Source organism: Schistocerca serialis, chromosome 9 (assembly GCF_023864345.2).
Source record: "Schistocerca serialis cubense isolate TAMUIC-IGC-003099 chromosome 9, iqSchSeri2.2, whole genome shotgun sequence".
NCBI classification, from domain to species: domain Eukaryota; kingdom Metazoa; phylum Arthropoda; class Insecta; order Orthoptera; family Acrididae; genus Schistocerca; species Schistocerca serialis.
Window position 1 is genome coordinate 417,453,748 of NC_064646.1, and position 15,760 is coordinate 417,469,507.

The 15,760-nt window shown below is 37.7% G+C and overlaps 1 pseudogene; it reads right to left on the minus strand.

The window, feature by feature from the left end:
- The window catches only part of LOC126419662 (protein HIRA-like), a 356,219-nt pseudogene that overhangs the window by 205,414 nt on the left and 135,045 nt on the right, over positions 1-15,760 (minus strand).

Genomic DNA, 15,760 nt, shown 5'->3' on the forward strand with positions numbered 1-15,760 from the left:
GTATAATGTAAAAACTTTCCCACAAAATCTGATGCGATAAAAATAGATCAATGCTAGTATAGCACTCTTGACGAATAACAATTGCATCATTGGTGTATATTACTAATGTTGTCTTTCTGTAGAGAAATTTGTACATTCAAACATTACATTCTGGCTACTTGAAGGTGAATAATGTCCAAGATATTGCTAAAAAACATTTTGTGTGTAAAACAGATATTTTTAGGACACTTTAACATTTAGTTCCTCCTAAGCTAACATTATTAGGTCACTTCTATACGGGAGCTGTATTGAGTAAAATTTTACTTCATCACTATTTTTATAGAATAAAGTGTATGCTATAACTTTACAAATAAAGTTATGGAAGTAAGGTAAATAAAATAAATTTTCAGAAATGTCACTTTCTTGAGATCATCTCCTTCACTATGTGCTGCAATTCAATTACATATTCAACCTCCTCTAATCACAGTAATTCAAAAGGATCCCTATGCATTTGGTTCTTACATGGAATGATTCCACAGCTAGAATTGAGTTACACATAACTCAGTCAGTGACAACAGCATATTTGAGCATTTGTACACATATGGTAGCTTCAGTCAAAAATATATGATTTCGTAACCTCTTGACAAATTTCACACTGCTTTGTGATCCCCTCTAGTGTGGGAAGGCAAAACATGGCTGCAGATTTCTAGAGCTGCATTTTTAGGGCTCCCCTGATAGATCAGGGTTGCACTACACAAAGGAAGCCGCTACACGCATAGCACGGTACTTGAGGAGTGCACATGAGGTCTTTTTAGACTAGATGATAGTTTGAGGTGCTCTATTGAATACTCACCAGTCGATATGCAGCAAGAGACGTCATACCGAGTTCAGACTAAAGACACATTTACTGTCAAAATATTATCAGTGAACTGTCAAAGTCTTTGTAATAAAGTTCCTGAATTTACTGCCCCCCTGGAAAGTCTTGTGCTAAAATTATTTTTGGGACCGAGAGCTGGCTGAAACCCGAAGTGGCAAGTTCTGAGATATTTTGCGCGTCATTGAGCGTACATCAGAAAGACAGATTACAGGCCATGGGAGGGAGATTGTTTTTACTGGCCACCCGATACTGCTGTGACAGTTTTAGAATTATTCAAAGAAAGTCTATGGTCAGTAGTGCGTAAATACCCAGATCATGTAGTACTATTTGAAGGCAACTGTAACTAACCGAGTATATACTGGGATGTCTAAGGATTCATTGCTAGGGGGGAGGTAGATAGTCATGTGAAATATTTTTGAACACATTTTCTGAAAACTGTCTTGAGCAGGCTATACACAATGGAAATATTTTAGACCTTGTAACTACAAGTAGGCCGGACCTTACCGACAATGTCAGTACAGAAAGGGGGATAGGTAATCATGATGTCATTATAGCAACATGGTTACGGAAATTAATAAATCAGTCTAGAAGGCTAGGGGAGTGTTTCTACTAAATAGCAGAAGGAGATATGCATTTGTTAGCATCTCACTTAGACAGTGAACTGGTATCACTTAGTTCCAGTAAGATAGACACTGAGGAATTATAGACAAAGTTTTAGCAGATTGTAAATTGTGGTCTGGAGATTTATTTGCCTAGGAAGTGGATAAAGTATGGAAAAGACTCACTATTGTTTAATAATGAAATTCGGAAGATGCTGAGGAAGCGGAGGCTGTTGCTCTCTTGTTCAAAAGGAAACGCACAAATGACAACAAGCAAAGGTTAGTAGACATTTGTGCATCTATGAAAAGATCTATGCGCAGAGCTTACAACTACCACTATCATAACTTAGCAAAAGATTGTCACAGAACCTGTGAAAATCCTGGTGCTGTGTAAAATCTTTAATTGGCTCTCAGGCTCCTGGATAAATGTGTCCGACATGGCAGAACCCACACGGACCATGAAAACTCTGTCTCTTAAAAATTTCTTAGGGAAACGGAGCAGGCGGCCATGAAAGGCCCACAGGCAGAGAGTGCAGAGAGTACAGAGGATACCCGTCCTACAGCAAGTGTTGTAGGCTTTCTCCAAATTGAAAAACATGGCCACAGTCTGGGATTTCCACAGAAAACCATTCCATGTCATGTGTGGACAAAGTGGTCAACTGCAGAACGGTTTGCTCAAAGTCCACACTGTGCAGTGGTTAGTAAATTGCGAGACTTGAGCCACCATACCAGCCAGCCATGAATCGTACATTCCATCATCTTGCAAACACAGCTGGTGAGAGAGATGGGGCGGTAGCTAGAAGGATGGTGTTTGCCCTTACTGGGCTTAGTTATTGGCATCACAGTGGCTCCATACCCTTGTTGACCGTCAGGTGTAGCAGTTGAAGACAGCAAAATGAAAGCTGAAGTTTTAAATTTCACATTCAAGAAATCACTCACACAGGAGAACTGTACTAACATCATTTGACCATTGGACAGACTCCAGTATGGACGAAATAGTAACAAGCAACGAGGGCATAGAGAAACAACTGAAAGCAAATAAATCACCAGGTGCAGATGACATCCCAATTTGGTTTTACAAAGAGTACTCTAATGACACTAGCCCCTTGCCTAGCTTGCTTTTATGGTGAATCTCTCACCCAGAGCAAAGTCACAAGCAATTGGAAAAAGGCACGGGTGACTCCAGAATATAAGAAGGAAAAAAGAATGAACCCACTAAATTACAGACCAATATCTCTTACTTCGATCTGCTGCAGAATTCTCAAACATATTCTCAGTTTGAGTATACTCAACTTTCTTGAGACTGAGATGCTTATGCCCACAAATCAGCATTGCTTGTGCAAAACTCAGCTTGCCCTTCTCTCACATGATATACTGCAAATTATGGATGAAGGGCAAAATGGAGATTCCACACTTCTTGATTTCCAGAAAGTATTTGACATTGTGTCCCATTGCAGATTGTTAATGGAAGTACGAGCATATGGAATAAGTTAGCAGATATGTGAGTGGTTCAAAGACTTCTTAAGTAACAGTGTTCGTCAGAGATACGGGTACTGCCATGAGGGCCCCAGGGAACTGTGATAGAACCTCTGTGGTTCACTATATACATAAATGATTTGGTAGAGGGGCTGGGCAGCAATCTGCAGTTGTTTGCTATTATGCTGTGGTGTACAGTAAGGTGTCGAAGTTGAGTGATTGTAGGAAGATAAAAGATGAAAGACAGAATTTCTAGTTGGTGTGACAAATGGCAGCTAGCTCTAAATGAGGAAAAATGTATGTTAATGTGGAGGAATAGGAAGGACAAACCTATAATGTTTGGATACAGTATTAGGATCGGATACAGTATTAGGAATGTCCTGCTCAACTCAGTCAAATCATTTAAATAACTGAGTGTAATGCTGCAAAGCACTATGAAATGGAATGAGCCTGTGAGAAATGTGGTGGGGAAGGCAAATGGTTGACTTTGGTTTATTGCGAGAATCTTACGAAAGGAGACCACATACAGGATGCTAGTACAACCTATTCTTGAGCAATGTCCAAGGTTTGGAATCCATATCAGATCGAGCTGAAGGAAGACATCAAAGCAATTCAGAGGCGTGCTGCTAGATTTGTTTCCAGTAGGTCCAAACAACACGCAAGTTTTACAGAAATGTTTGGGACCCCAAAGGGGAATCACTGGAGGGAAGATAACTTTTTTTTTGAGAAACACTATTGATAAAATTTAGAGAACCAGCATCTGAAGCTGACTGTCAAACACTCCTGCTAGCATACGTTGTGAGCAAGGACCACGAAGAAAAGATACAAGATATCAGGGCTCACAAAGAGGCATATAGACAGCAGTTTTTCCCTCACTCTGTTTGCAAGTGGAACAGGAAAAAGAATGATTAGTAGTGGTATGGGGTATCCTCTGCCATGCACCAATGATAGCTTGTGGAGCAGTTACATAGACACAGGCATAGAACCTCATCCGAGGTACCATCTTCCTTCTTTACAACTGAAATACGGCTGGACAAAAATGTGTCCCGTTACTATATCTCATTCTTAATGTAGTGGTTGATGCTGAGGAATACTCTGCCTCCCTCCCTGTAACTTCCATCTGAAATCTCTAGTTGAGTCCCATTTTTAGGAGCATACACAGAAGTATATTTCATCGCAGGCTGGCTTAGTAATGCAGGACTTTGCCCAGTTTACATGGGACACAGCAAGTACTCAAGATGTCACTCACTACTGACAATTTTACCCCGATGGCCAAGTACCTAATTTGTGCACCACACATCTTGTGGTTGGGCTTCTTAAACAAGTTTTTGCAATTCTTTTGATCCAATGGTTCTGTCAACATGATGCCGTTTTCTGCATGAAAACATTTTCTTCTCTTTCTGTACAAAACAAACATTACAAAAAGGATTTAACTTTAGTATTGTCAGCTATTTACACCAGAAACTGTGACTCCGTTTGAAGTCAGCATCTTGTTGAGCACACAAGTAGCTTGTTGACTACTCTTTCCATGAACAGACTGACTGTTTTCTGTTTTCCTTGGGTATTCCAAACTAACTAAATTAGTTGCCTCAGTAGTATTGTTAGTTAGTTTCATGAACAGATTAAAAAAAATAAAATGGCAGAATACGATTTATAAAACCAAAAGTTGATAACTTTGCCTCAGGTGATACTGTTCATTTTGTTCCTGCTAGAAAATGATTCAGACAGCACATTGGAAGGTATGTAGATAAACTTCTGACTGATTTTCTCATGCATACGTCGTTCTTTTCAATCTGAAGCAATGCTACTCAGGGCCTCTCTCCTAAGAGTCATCAAGCACATTTTCTCTGGTGTTTTGGCAGATATTTACAATTTTCTTTTTCAATTGTGTATCTGGAGCCAGCAAAGCCAAATGCTGTTCATCACATCTTTCATGTGACACCCAGTTTTGATGGGAAGCATCAGACTGTTTTCTCTTACAAATAAAATTATTTTTTAGGTGGTATTTTATGTGCCTACTGAACAGACAGGCCGAAATTAGTCTAATGCAATATTTGTTTCACAGATGTGTATTAACGCGGACAACAAAACATGAGGAATAATGGGTACTCCTGCAGTGACAGCACCTCCATGGTCTGCGCTGACCGCTATTGCCGTGCAGAAACACGCTGCTTATCAGTCACTGCTGGAGTACCGGTTATTCCTTATGTTTCACTGTTCCCCTTAACACATATCAATGATACAAATATCACTCTAGACTAATCTGGTAATACTCTACTGAATGGGCATGTAAAATTCCAATTTAAAAGTCATTTTGTTTGAAACGGGAAATAAATCGATGCATTTCGTCAAAGCTGGGAATCGTGTGAAAGATGTGATGAGCAGTATTTGTTTGGGCTGACACAAGATACACATTGCAAATATCTGCTGATGAACCAGAGTAAATGTGCCTAAAGAGTCTTTAAGAGAGACACCTGGTACACTGGAAGTTTGTGTGAATATTTGTCCACCCTTAGTTCCTATAATCAATCACATTTTTCTCAGTCTTCCAGCTTTATCACTTACTCAATAAAACAGTGCTATTCAGTTATTATTACTTCAATACATTTCCTTTTCCTTGTTTATATTTTTCTTTTGCACCACCAATAAAGTGGTGACAAGTAAGCAAAGCATGCCTTTTTTTGTCAATAAAAAACATTTTATCACACAAAATTGAAAATTTTGCAGAAATGTAAAAGGTCAGATTAGAACTTTAACACTGCATTAATGCAAAGGTTCTTAGCAATGGAAGTCAAGGCTAAAATCTGTAAGTGTGAAGCAGCAAAACTACCACATCCTTTCCAAACAAGTCATTCCAGCAATAGCCATTCACTTAGGGAAACTGTGATAAATGCAAATCTCTATGCCCAGAATACGAATTTGAACTCTGTTTGCCCCCTTGCTGTCTGTAAAACTGGAAAAAAACTGAGGAAACTAATGGAAAACACAGACTGGGTGTATATGCGGACAAGGAAAAAAATATTCCTGGATTTCTCCCGGATTTCCCGGTTAAAAATACACTTTCTCCCGGGTGAAAACATACTTTTTCCCTGTTAACTCTCGGAACTGTATAACTTATCAGTCCTTTGAATGGTTATGGTTTTATAAGTGGGTGTAGAATTTCCCGGCGCTTTAGAAAATGAAACACAGGGAATAAACACGTATTGGAAAGATCTTTGATGAGCAGCAACATGTATTAAGAAAATATAAATTCAAATTCCACCAAACACCGCATGTTACATTCTGAAGCATTGAAATCGAGATTGCAATGATCTTTTGTAAGCCAGGCATAGTTCATGTCACGTGACCTCGCCAGTCGATGACAGCGGGTATTCAGAGCTGAGGACATGTGATGTAGTCAGCCAATAGCAGCATCACTGTTAAGAAGCGGGAACACACAAACAGAAAAAGCTAATGGTTTAAATTAATATACATAGTGTTGCTACATGAAAAGCAAAGCTTTCACATTTAATATTGGTCTATAAGATTAATACGATGCAAGAGAGGCTAAGCTTTCACATATAATGTTGGTCTTTTCTGCGTGTATTACAATGTAAGATATATCACACAAATGTGTCAGTAAAATTTTTAATAACGATATAAATGTCTGATCTTCTGGGCTTGAAATTCATCTAAATAGCTCATCATCAAAGAGTTGATTTCTAAATGAGAGTCAAACACTCTTTGATTTAAGAAATTCATCGTACATTCTCGCACACAGTTCAACTTGGCGTAAAAGGAAATTTACTTTGATAGCAAAGCTTTTCAAACCACCAATCGGAATATTTTCCCACGACCTACTAGAAATAGGTTCGTTTATGCAGGAGCCCATATGTTCATGTGTGTAAAACTTTAGAAGATCTTACATTATGTCATAAAAGAAACAAGACATCAGAGGATACTCCAAGAGCATCGGAATTTTGTGACCCATACTAAAATATGCACATTTAAAGTGCACATTCATATATCCAAATTCCTAGTGAAGTAGGCCACGACCTGATATTAAGCTTTTCAATGAAGTTTTCGGGATGTAAAATTACTCGGAGTACCAGTACTATGTTATCTCATGTTTGGTTCTTTATTATGGCATAATGCCATACGTGCTAGAAGTTGAAAACGTGCACTTGAAATGCAGCGAACAGTGTGTGGAATTAAACACTTTGTTTCAAATATATTTTTTAATTCACTTGATAGCCCCTGGCCACAGATATCTATTTTGTTTTCATTTCACATGAGAGCAGTAAATGAAGGGGAAACAGCAAAATCACTAAATGTAAATACGGGTCACGTGGAGACTACCCACTTGCCCACTATAACTTAGACTGCTCTGCGCATCACCCCTGGATCTATGATATTTCCGAACCGGGGCAATACCTCGCCACTCCCTCAAGCGTTTCAGACAGGACGTCAATTAGAAAAAAATTGAATTTTCAAAAATATATACATTTTGTTGTGCAAATCTTTCTGAAGATTCTGATGCATAAAACATGTGTGTTCAAGGAAATGTAAGACATGTTATATGGTCTTAAGTGTGCCAAAGCGCAACACCACACCTCTTCATACAGCATTCCCCTATCGCACGTCACCGTATTTCGCTCTGTGGAATTGAAACGTGTATTTTGTAATGGATACCATCAAACCATATTCAGGACAGTGGAAATTAAAATGTCCTGTGGTGCCTCTTATGCTTACAGTTGGCCGGTTTGACATCCTGTCCCTCTATTCAGAAAAAAAAACTCTTCAGAAAATTTGTATTCTTTATTCCCTATCAGCTAACAACTTGCTGCTTTGTGTGACATAAAATTAAATATAGGATACATAAAACCATTAAAGACATGAAACAAGCAAGACAATACACATTTCTTCAATCCTTAGCTCCAAGAACTTTTTCTCTCTAATCTTGCTACAGCTTTACATGGCGTGCTTTCGTTTCTGCGAAAGAATCTGTTGCCTCATCAAAGTTCTGCAAACGTTTTGCTACATGAAAAATTGAAATGTAGTTGTCTAATACTAATAGCTGTTAATAAAAATAGGGCACAAGAATGGTGGTGTTTCTCGATCTTATTATGTCTATTTTGTCACTCTCTGGTAGATAAAACAAAATAGGCCTTTCTCATACTGCCACAATTGTAACACGCACCAAATAAACGAGACTATTTTGGCACAAACAGTCATTTTTAACGACAGAATATAATTCACAAAGAACCAATATCAAATGGCTATTAGGCCTACTACAAGCAAAAGGTTTACTTTAGGAAATAGTTTCACACTTCATTCATACGCTCCAGATTCCCAAGCATGAGATTGAAAAGTAGTAGTACAAAATTTTTATAGAAACTTAGAATCGTCATATTGTTCCATAGTTTGTGTGGTGTCCCCATTTCTCCTCCTTCCTCGTTCTAACAAAGAGTCTTGTTATCACTAATTCTGTAACTATTCCTGTCAATGTCAAAGCTTATTCGCCGGTTAACTTCATTAACCCTACCAGAATCACCAGTTTAGTTATCCCGCGATTATTCTCCGGTTAGGCATTGTTACATGTTCATACAACGCGTTTGCCGTGCTACTTCCAGAATAGTACTCAAAGCGGCTGCTAGTCATGGACTGTACAACTGACCCTTACTAGTATAGCGATCTGGCAAAAAATTTTCTGTCAGAATTTCATTTTCTTGGATACACCGAGAAGGTAATATGTAATCACCGACTGCAGTGGCCAAGCGGTTCTAGGCACTTCAGTCTGGAACCGTGTGACCGCTACAGTCGCAGGTTCGAATCCTGCCTCGGGTTTGGATGTGTATGTGATGTTCTTAGGTTAGCTAGATTTAAGTATTTCTAAGTTCTAGGGGACTGATGACCTCAGATGTTAAGTCCCATAGTGCTCAGAGTCATTTTAATACGTAATCTCTCTTACCTGTTATTCATTTATTTCTACTCCAGTAGTCTGAATCTATGGATTTCGCTAGTAATTATAACAACGCTCATCATTCGCAAACCCAATCAAACACACAATCATACAGCGGTTGGCATTCATCCATTCGGCCTTACTCCACTCATGAAAGTTTGTTTCTGACAGAGACATCATGAACACTACGCACATATTCACAAATCAACTTACAATTCATTCAGAAATCAACTTAGAATGTGTTCGAAAATGTTCAAAAACCGACAGGGATGCATTTCAAAGTCACATTAATAATCGATAGACTAACGTGCGCTAGATGCTATGCGCTTTGTCTAACAAAACATGTTTTTTTCTTCAAGATTATGAATTTGCCCCCCTCCCAGATCTTGGCCTGCTGCGCATGCATGAATCTGGCAGCTTGGGCACTCCACTAAAATTTTTCCCAGTAACATCTAGCTGCTTGCTGTGACTGCTTACACAGCCAACAGCCACATTTCTGTAGCCAGAAGTGGGAGAAGCTACTACTCACCTGCGCATACGCATGATCCAGCTTGTAACTGCTAAAACGAATCTAATGTAAACAGTTGTGATGTCACACTCATCGGAGGCAATTTGTTGTTACGAAGCATTGCATAGTCTTCCCAAAGCCTTTGACATATTTTCCTGTTGGCAGATGCTTGTATGAGCACTGTGTTTTGTTGTTGTATATGGTGCATTTCCTTTGCAGTTTTAAGTTTTATTTTCGTTTTTTCCTTCGCTCATGTTTTATTGCTGCAGTATTATTCTGCAGTAGCGGGATACAGTAATACCCTTCGCTATAGTATCAGTTCTTACCAGTAAAAATTACGAAAATTTAACTGAGAACAAGAACAATGAAAAATTCCCGGGTTTTTCCCGGATCTCCCGGTTGTCCCGGGTCATATACACCCTGACAGATGGAGTTATTGTGTTCAGTTCAATTTTTTAAGACAATAACGTTTTACTGTAAATAGCCCCTTAACGTTGCTCTAATAATAACATGTTATGGGGCAGCATACTGTGTCACATTGTGCTGCCAAATGGAATCCCTTGCTGATATATCAACTCACTTAAAGTAATCACAATTTTTTCCAGGGCAGATATGATGTATACAATACCCCTGGCGATTTTTTTGCATTTAACGTGTATAAAGGTCCAAGTTTTCAACATTATCTACAACTGTCTTCAAGAGAAAAGCAACTATTTGGTATCAGTTGCTTTCCTAATGAAGATACTGATGAATATTGTCAAAAGTCTGAATTTTATAAAAATTTTACATGCACAGTTCACTGAAAACATTTTATAGAATTTGCTTCTGCCCTCAGTTTCTACATGCCCCAATACAAAGAAGAAAGACACGTCCAGGTTTTGCATAGGAATTAGACAATATTTTTCCTGTTGCCTATAGTTTCTGAATTGTTAGATCACTTAAAGAATTAAAAGTTAACTAAATTTGTACATAGATGAAGTCTCATTTGATCTTGGTGTTTCAGGATGGAATTTTACTAATAATGATGAGAATTCTTTAATCAATATCTTCATTTACAACTTAGAACTATTTCTAAATCAGTGAACAACTCACTGGTACAGATGCCGACTTTGATAGCCGAAGAACAGGCAGAGAAGGAGCCGGATGCTCAGAGGCTGCAGGGGCAGGAGGTGGCACTGGTTGTGGTGCTGGTTTGCTATCAGCTGGTGGTAACAGACGCATCCGCTTCCCCTTCCCTCCCAATGGCTCCCTATCCAGCTGTCTCTTTGCTGCAACTGGTGCACTGCATTCTACTTTCTGCAGCTGCAGTTTCCTGTAAAACAGAAACACAATATATCTGTTATGCAAGTTATCTATGACACTGAAATCAACCTCACATACTGCTGATTTAATTAGTTTGTGATCTAACACATTGTATGTCTTTATATCAGGGGTTTACTGGGAAACAGCCATAAGTGAAATGCAAAAACTGAATTATGTAGGATTAAAAGTCCAAATTCTTTGTTACTAACTACAGGGAATATGCATTCCTTGCTTTAGTTCAAGCCCTCACTAAGCCTTACAAAGTGAATGTGAAAGACTGTCTGTTTTGTACAAAATATTGTCAGAGGAAAAAGATCAAGTCATTTGTGTCTGTAAACAGTTATTTCATCAATGTTGTACTTTATACCATTATGTAACATTTCAGAGTCCATGAACAACATGATAATTTTTATGCTATGGTGTCATTTTGTATTTAATAATTACTATGATCCAGAGACAAGAGTAGTACTGCGTTATATTAAACAACAGTGGTGCTCTACTTTGTAACAAGCAAATAACAGAATTAAAATTTATAGTTATAAAGAGTTCATTAAAATGTGGCTAAACAAATGTAGACAGCAATAAAAATGCCCTACTGTCAAATAAAGCAAGATCAGATTTCTCAGACACAATTAAACTTTTACGGTCATTCACCACAAACCCATCATTTTCGACTAAGTGCCTTTTCTCATTATGTGCATAATTTTGTATTTTGTAGTGAGACAAGCCATCAGTGCATTTCTCACAAATTTTCCTACCAATGATTGATGACCAAGACATGTTCTAGAGCAAAATTTAATAAAAGATGTTAATGGATCTATTTACTTATCGCATTACATGTTTTTGTTGTGAAATGCAATCATATACTTGTGTGTTTAGAATAGATTGTTTCACACAAACACGTCACACATTAGGGTGAGACATACATGACAATTGTCAATGGTCGCATGTTAAATGTCAGAATTACATTATAATGAACTAACATACAATTTTGGGTAAAACTGAGTCATCATCATATTTTCCTAAGGATAATAACTTATACACAGAGAGGAAAACTTGAACTGATCTAATGCAAGGAGAGTGATGTACATGGTTTGAGTCAATACAACAGATTATTATATTAAGCACACAACTAATTACTTTTTTTTTAAACAATGATGGTGTTATCTACATGCAAATAATAGCAACCATTTTGAATGTCCGATGTCCGAACCAAGAAGACAAGATCAACTTTATATCATGAAATCTAACATCTCATTTTGGTGAGTGTAGCTGTCAGGCCTGTGAAGAGGCCGAAATAAGCAGTGACGGTGAATTAAATAAATAAAAATGAAGACATTAAATTAACTGAAAGAAGAATAAATTAGCTTTTAATGAGAATTTTGCACACTAGATCTGTCAGAGAGTACAACAGCATGTGAAGAAAATGTTAAGCTGAAATACTGTGAGCAACACACAAATTTGAAGCCACATCAAATATTTGAAGGTTGACAAATCAATAAATTAGAAAAGAAAGTCAAAAGAAGGGATTGATGTTGCTGGTTGCTCAAGGAGACCATACACAGCTAACCAATTTATCAACAGCAGAAAGGTGTAGCTTTAATTGTGCCTACAAATGTGAACTGACATTTTCTGGTGCAGAAGGGTGATACATGGAACAACATCAGCATTCAGAAATGACTCATACTATCCTTGTGCCAGGAGAAGTTGCAGCAGCTTGTGGGAATATCACCTTGTGCCAACACCGCAGCTTTAGCTGCCAACATTGGACCACTCATCTTACTAACAATGAGATGGCCGATGTTTGCTACTAGAACTTGGACTACTTGTGTTGCATGTGCACACCTTGGACTTACCTTTTCCCATGCCATTGCCCCTCTGATATTGGACATCTCACAGCATGACTACAATTGACTAGACAACCTCGGTGACCATAGGCTCATTTAGTTACAGTTTTCCATTTTAAGAAACAGGACTTAGGGTACATTTACCGTATTTACTCGAATCTAAGCCACACTTTTTTTCCAGTTTTTGTAATCCAAAAAACCGCCTGCAGCTTAGAATCGAGTGCAAAGTAAGCGGAAGTCCTAAAAATTTTGGTAGGTTTCACCACAACTAACTTCTGTCGTCGAATATATGTAGTGCTACACAGGCATGCTTTGCAGGCACAAATATAAACACTGGAACCAAAACCTCTGCGTCAGTAAATAAAGTAAAAGAAATGGTAGAAGAATGTAAACATTATGCCATGTATTCTTTCTGTTTGCTGCTATCTCAATTAAATCCTGTACGCCTAATAAACTATGAAACTAGAGTGAGACAACGGCAAACGCGGAAGGATATACATATCATGTCATGTTTATATTTGTATTATTCTTATGCTGAACAGTGATAGAGTCAGAAATGAAGCTTGGCAACTGACTAGATTTTTAAATCTAAGATGACTCTAATTGCTGTGCAGAATGTAATGTACTAAAGAGGCGTCTGAAAAGATTTTCAAATGGAGAAAAATTTTCGCTAAACTCTCGTTCAGAACATCTTCTATCATACGCAGTCTATTATTTGGATCTTGTTGATCATTATCAAAGAAAGTGGCAGCGTAAGTAACAACAAATAGTAGTCTCTTGCCATTGTTTCCCTTATGAGACAATTCCTCTCTTTTTTTTATTGTAGGCCACGGTAGCGCACGTAAAAGTGAGTCATGCCGCGAGCGGTGACAGGTCGTAAACACTCATTATCAGACTGCGACAAACAATGCATGACACAGTACAATAATGCATTTTCAGCTTAGAGTGATGTAAACACCTATAACAAAGAGAACGGCACTTGTCAGATCAAAGCAAAATAAGCAATCGATTCAATCCAGATGGAGCACATGAAAAAGGAAGGGTACCCTTATAAATACGGGCGGAACGCCTGACACATAACAATGGCTACTTGTTAAAGCTTAACTGTTAAGCTTACGACTTGAACCAAACTACTGTAGCTGTATCTTCACCCATTCAACTGATATTGTGTCTCATGTTAAAACGGATGAACTTTGCTTCAATTTGGAGGTGCAGTCTAAAACTTTTCTCTCCCCTTGAATATCGAGCCTCAAATTTCAGGTGCGGCTTAGGTTCGGGAAATTTTCTTTTTTCCTTCATTTCGAGTTTCATTTTTCAGGTGCGGCTTAGATTCGAGTAAATACGGTATACTGAAGTTGTGGTGAATGACAAGACTGACAGTACTAGTATAGTGGCAAAAGTGTAGACAGCATTATCATAGCATTTATATTGTAACATCACTCGGAGTCACACTTAGATATTAATCCCTGCTTGAGTTTTCTTTATTAGTATCAACTATGGATGTCCCAAGATTTACTGGTGAAACAGGGAGACAAAATGGAATGAAGTGACAAACTGAAAATAAATTGTGTGTGAAAAAGTTTATTTTCACGGTAATAATTGTAATAAGCAACACTGAATTCTGACAAAGATAGTAAGTCTTGAATAAATTGTGAATATATGCAAATGTTCAATTTGGCTCCCAGGGAAAGTTTTCTTATGTCATACAGTCATTGGTTGTAAATTTGTTTTCTCAGAGACAATGTAGTCCAAATGTCTGAGTTGTTGATGTATAAATGTGTGTGTGAATTTTTCTAAATGTGATGAAGGACACTGTCCAATAGTTTAATTTCCTTTTAATGAGCCTATTTCTTGTTTTATGACATGGTCAGTATCCTTGAAGATCTCTTCACAATGGTTCTGTGGAATGAAAAATAATCTAATTGTATCCTGAATCAAGAAGATGCAGTCGTATTGGGGTCTCAATGAACTTCAAAACAATACTTTACATTTACTCTCACAGGCAAGAGATAATTAAAGATACACTAACAATTTTCTAAAGTCCAGGAAAAGTTTTCAGATACCCAGAACATACTAACTGAAACTGATGAGCTGTTAATGAGAAATTGTTTCTGAAATTGCACTGATTAATTTGGATGTGGAAGTGACTTATTTTGTCAAACAAAAATTTCCAAAGTCTTGAGTCTTCTATTAACACACCTGATTTGACAATTGGATCTAAGAAAATTACCACAGATAAAAGACATTGGTGGATTTGAGTACCTGCAGAGTACCCTTAATTTGGTATCTGCATGAAAGACATAGTCATTTCATATAAATTAGTGAGTACATTAAAATTTAATTATTTTAAAAATCTGAATAAATGAGTTGAAACTACAATGAGAACTATGTCAGAGTCCCACACTACAGGACATGTCCTATAATCCTACAAAGCATTAATGGTTTAGCCACATTTGATATTTTCAGATTAAATCTAAGGGGAAGAGATAATTCATTTATTTATTATTTATTATTTACACATCAAGTTCCATGGGAGCAAATCTCCAAGATCATGGAACGTGTCTCTACATGAAATTACAACAAAAAAGTAATAACAGATAAAAATAAAATGTTTATGAAACCGAAAAAAGTCATTCCATAAGTTTAAGTAAACGCAGTCAACAATAAAACAAGAATCAGCTTAATTTTTCAAGGAGCTCCTCGACAGAGTATATTCTAGTGTTGTTGGACTGTTGGTCTCAGTACTGTATGTAGTATTTTACCTGATAAAAAATCCCTAATTACAACTGAGGCCACACAGGCTCTTGTTAAAATGGCGTCCAGTTTGTTAGCAATTCATTCAAAAAATTTGTAGTGTGGGAAAGGTTGAAGCACATGTGTTGCTGTTGTTGTGTTGTGGTCTTCAGTCCTGAGACTGGTTTGATGTAGCTCTCCATGCTACTCTATCCTGTGCAAGTTTCTTCATCTCCCAGTACCTACTGCAGCCTACATCCTTCTGAATCTGCTTAGTGTATTCATCTCTTGGTCTCTCTCTACAATTTTTACCCTCCATGCTGCCCTCCAGTACCAAATTGGTGATCCCTTGATGCCTCAGAACATGTCCTACCAACCGATCCCTTCTTCTAGTCACGTTGTGCCACAAACTCCTCTTATCCCCAATTATATTCAATACCTCCTCATTAGTTATGTGAACTACCCATCTAATCTTCAGCATTCTTCTGTAGCACCACA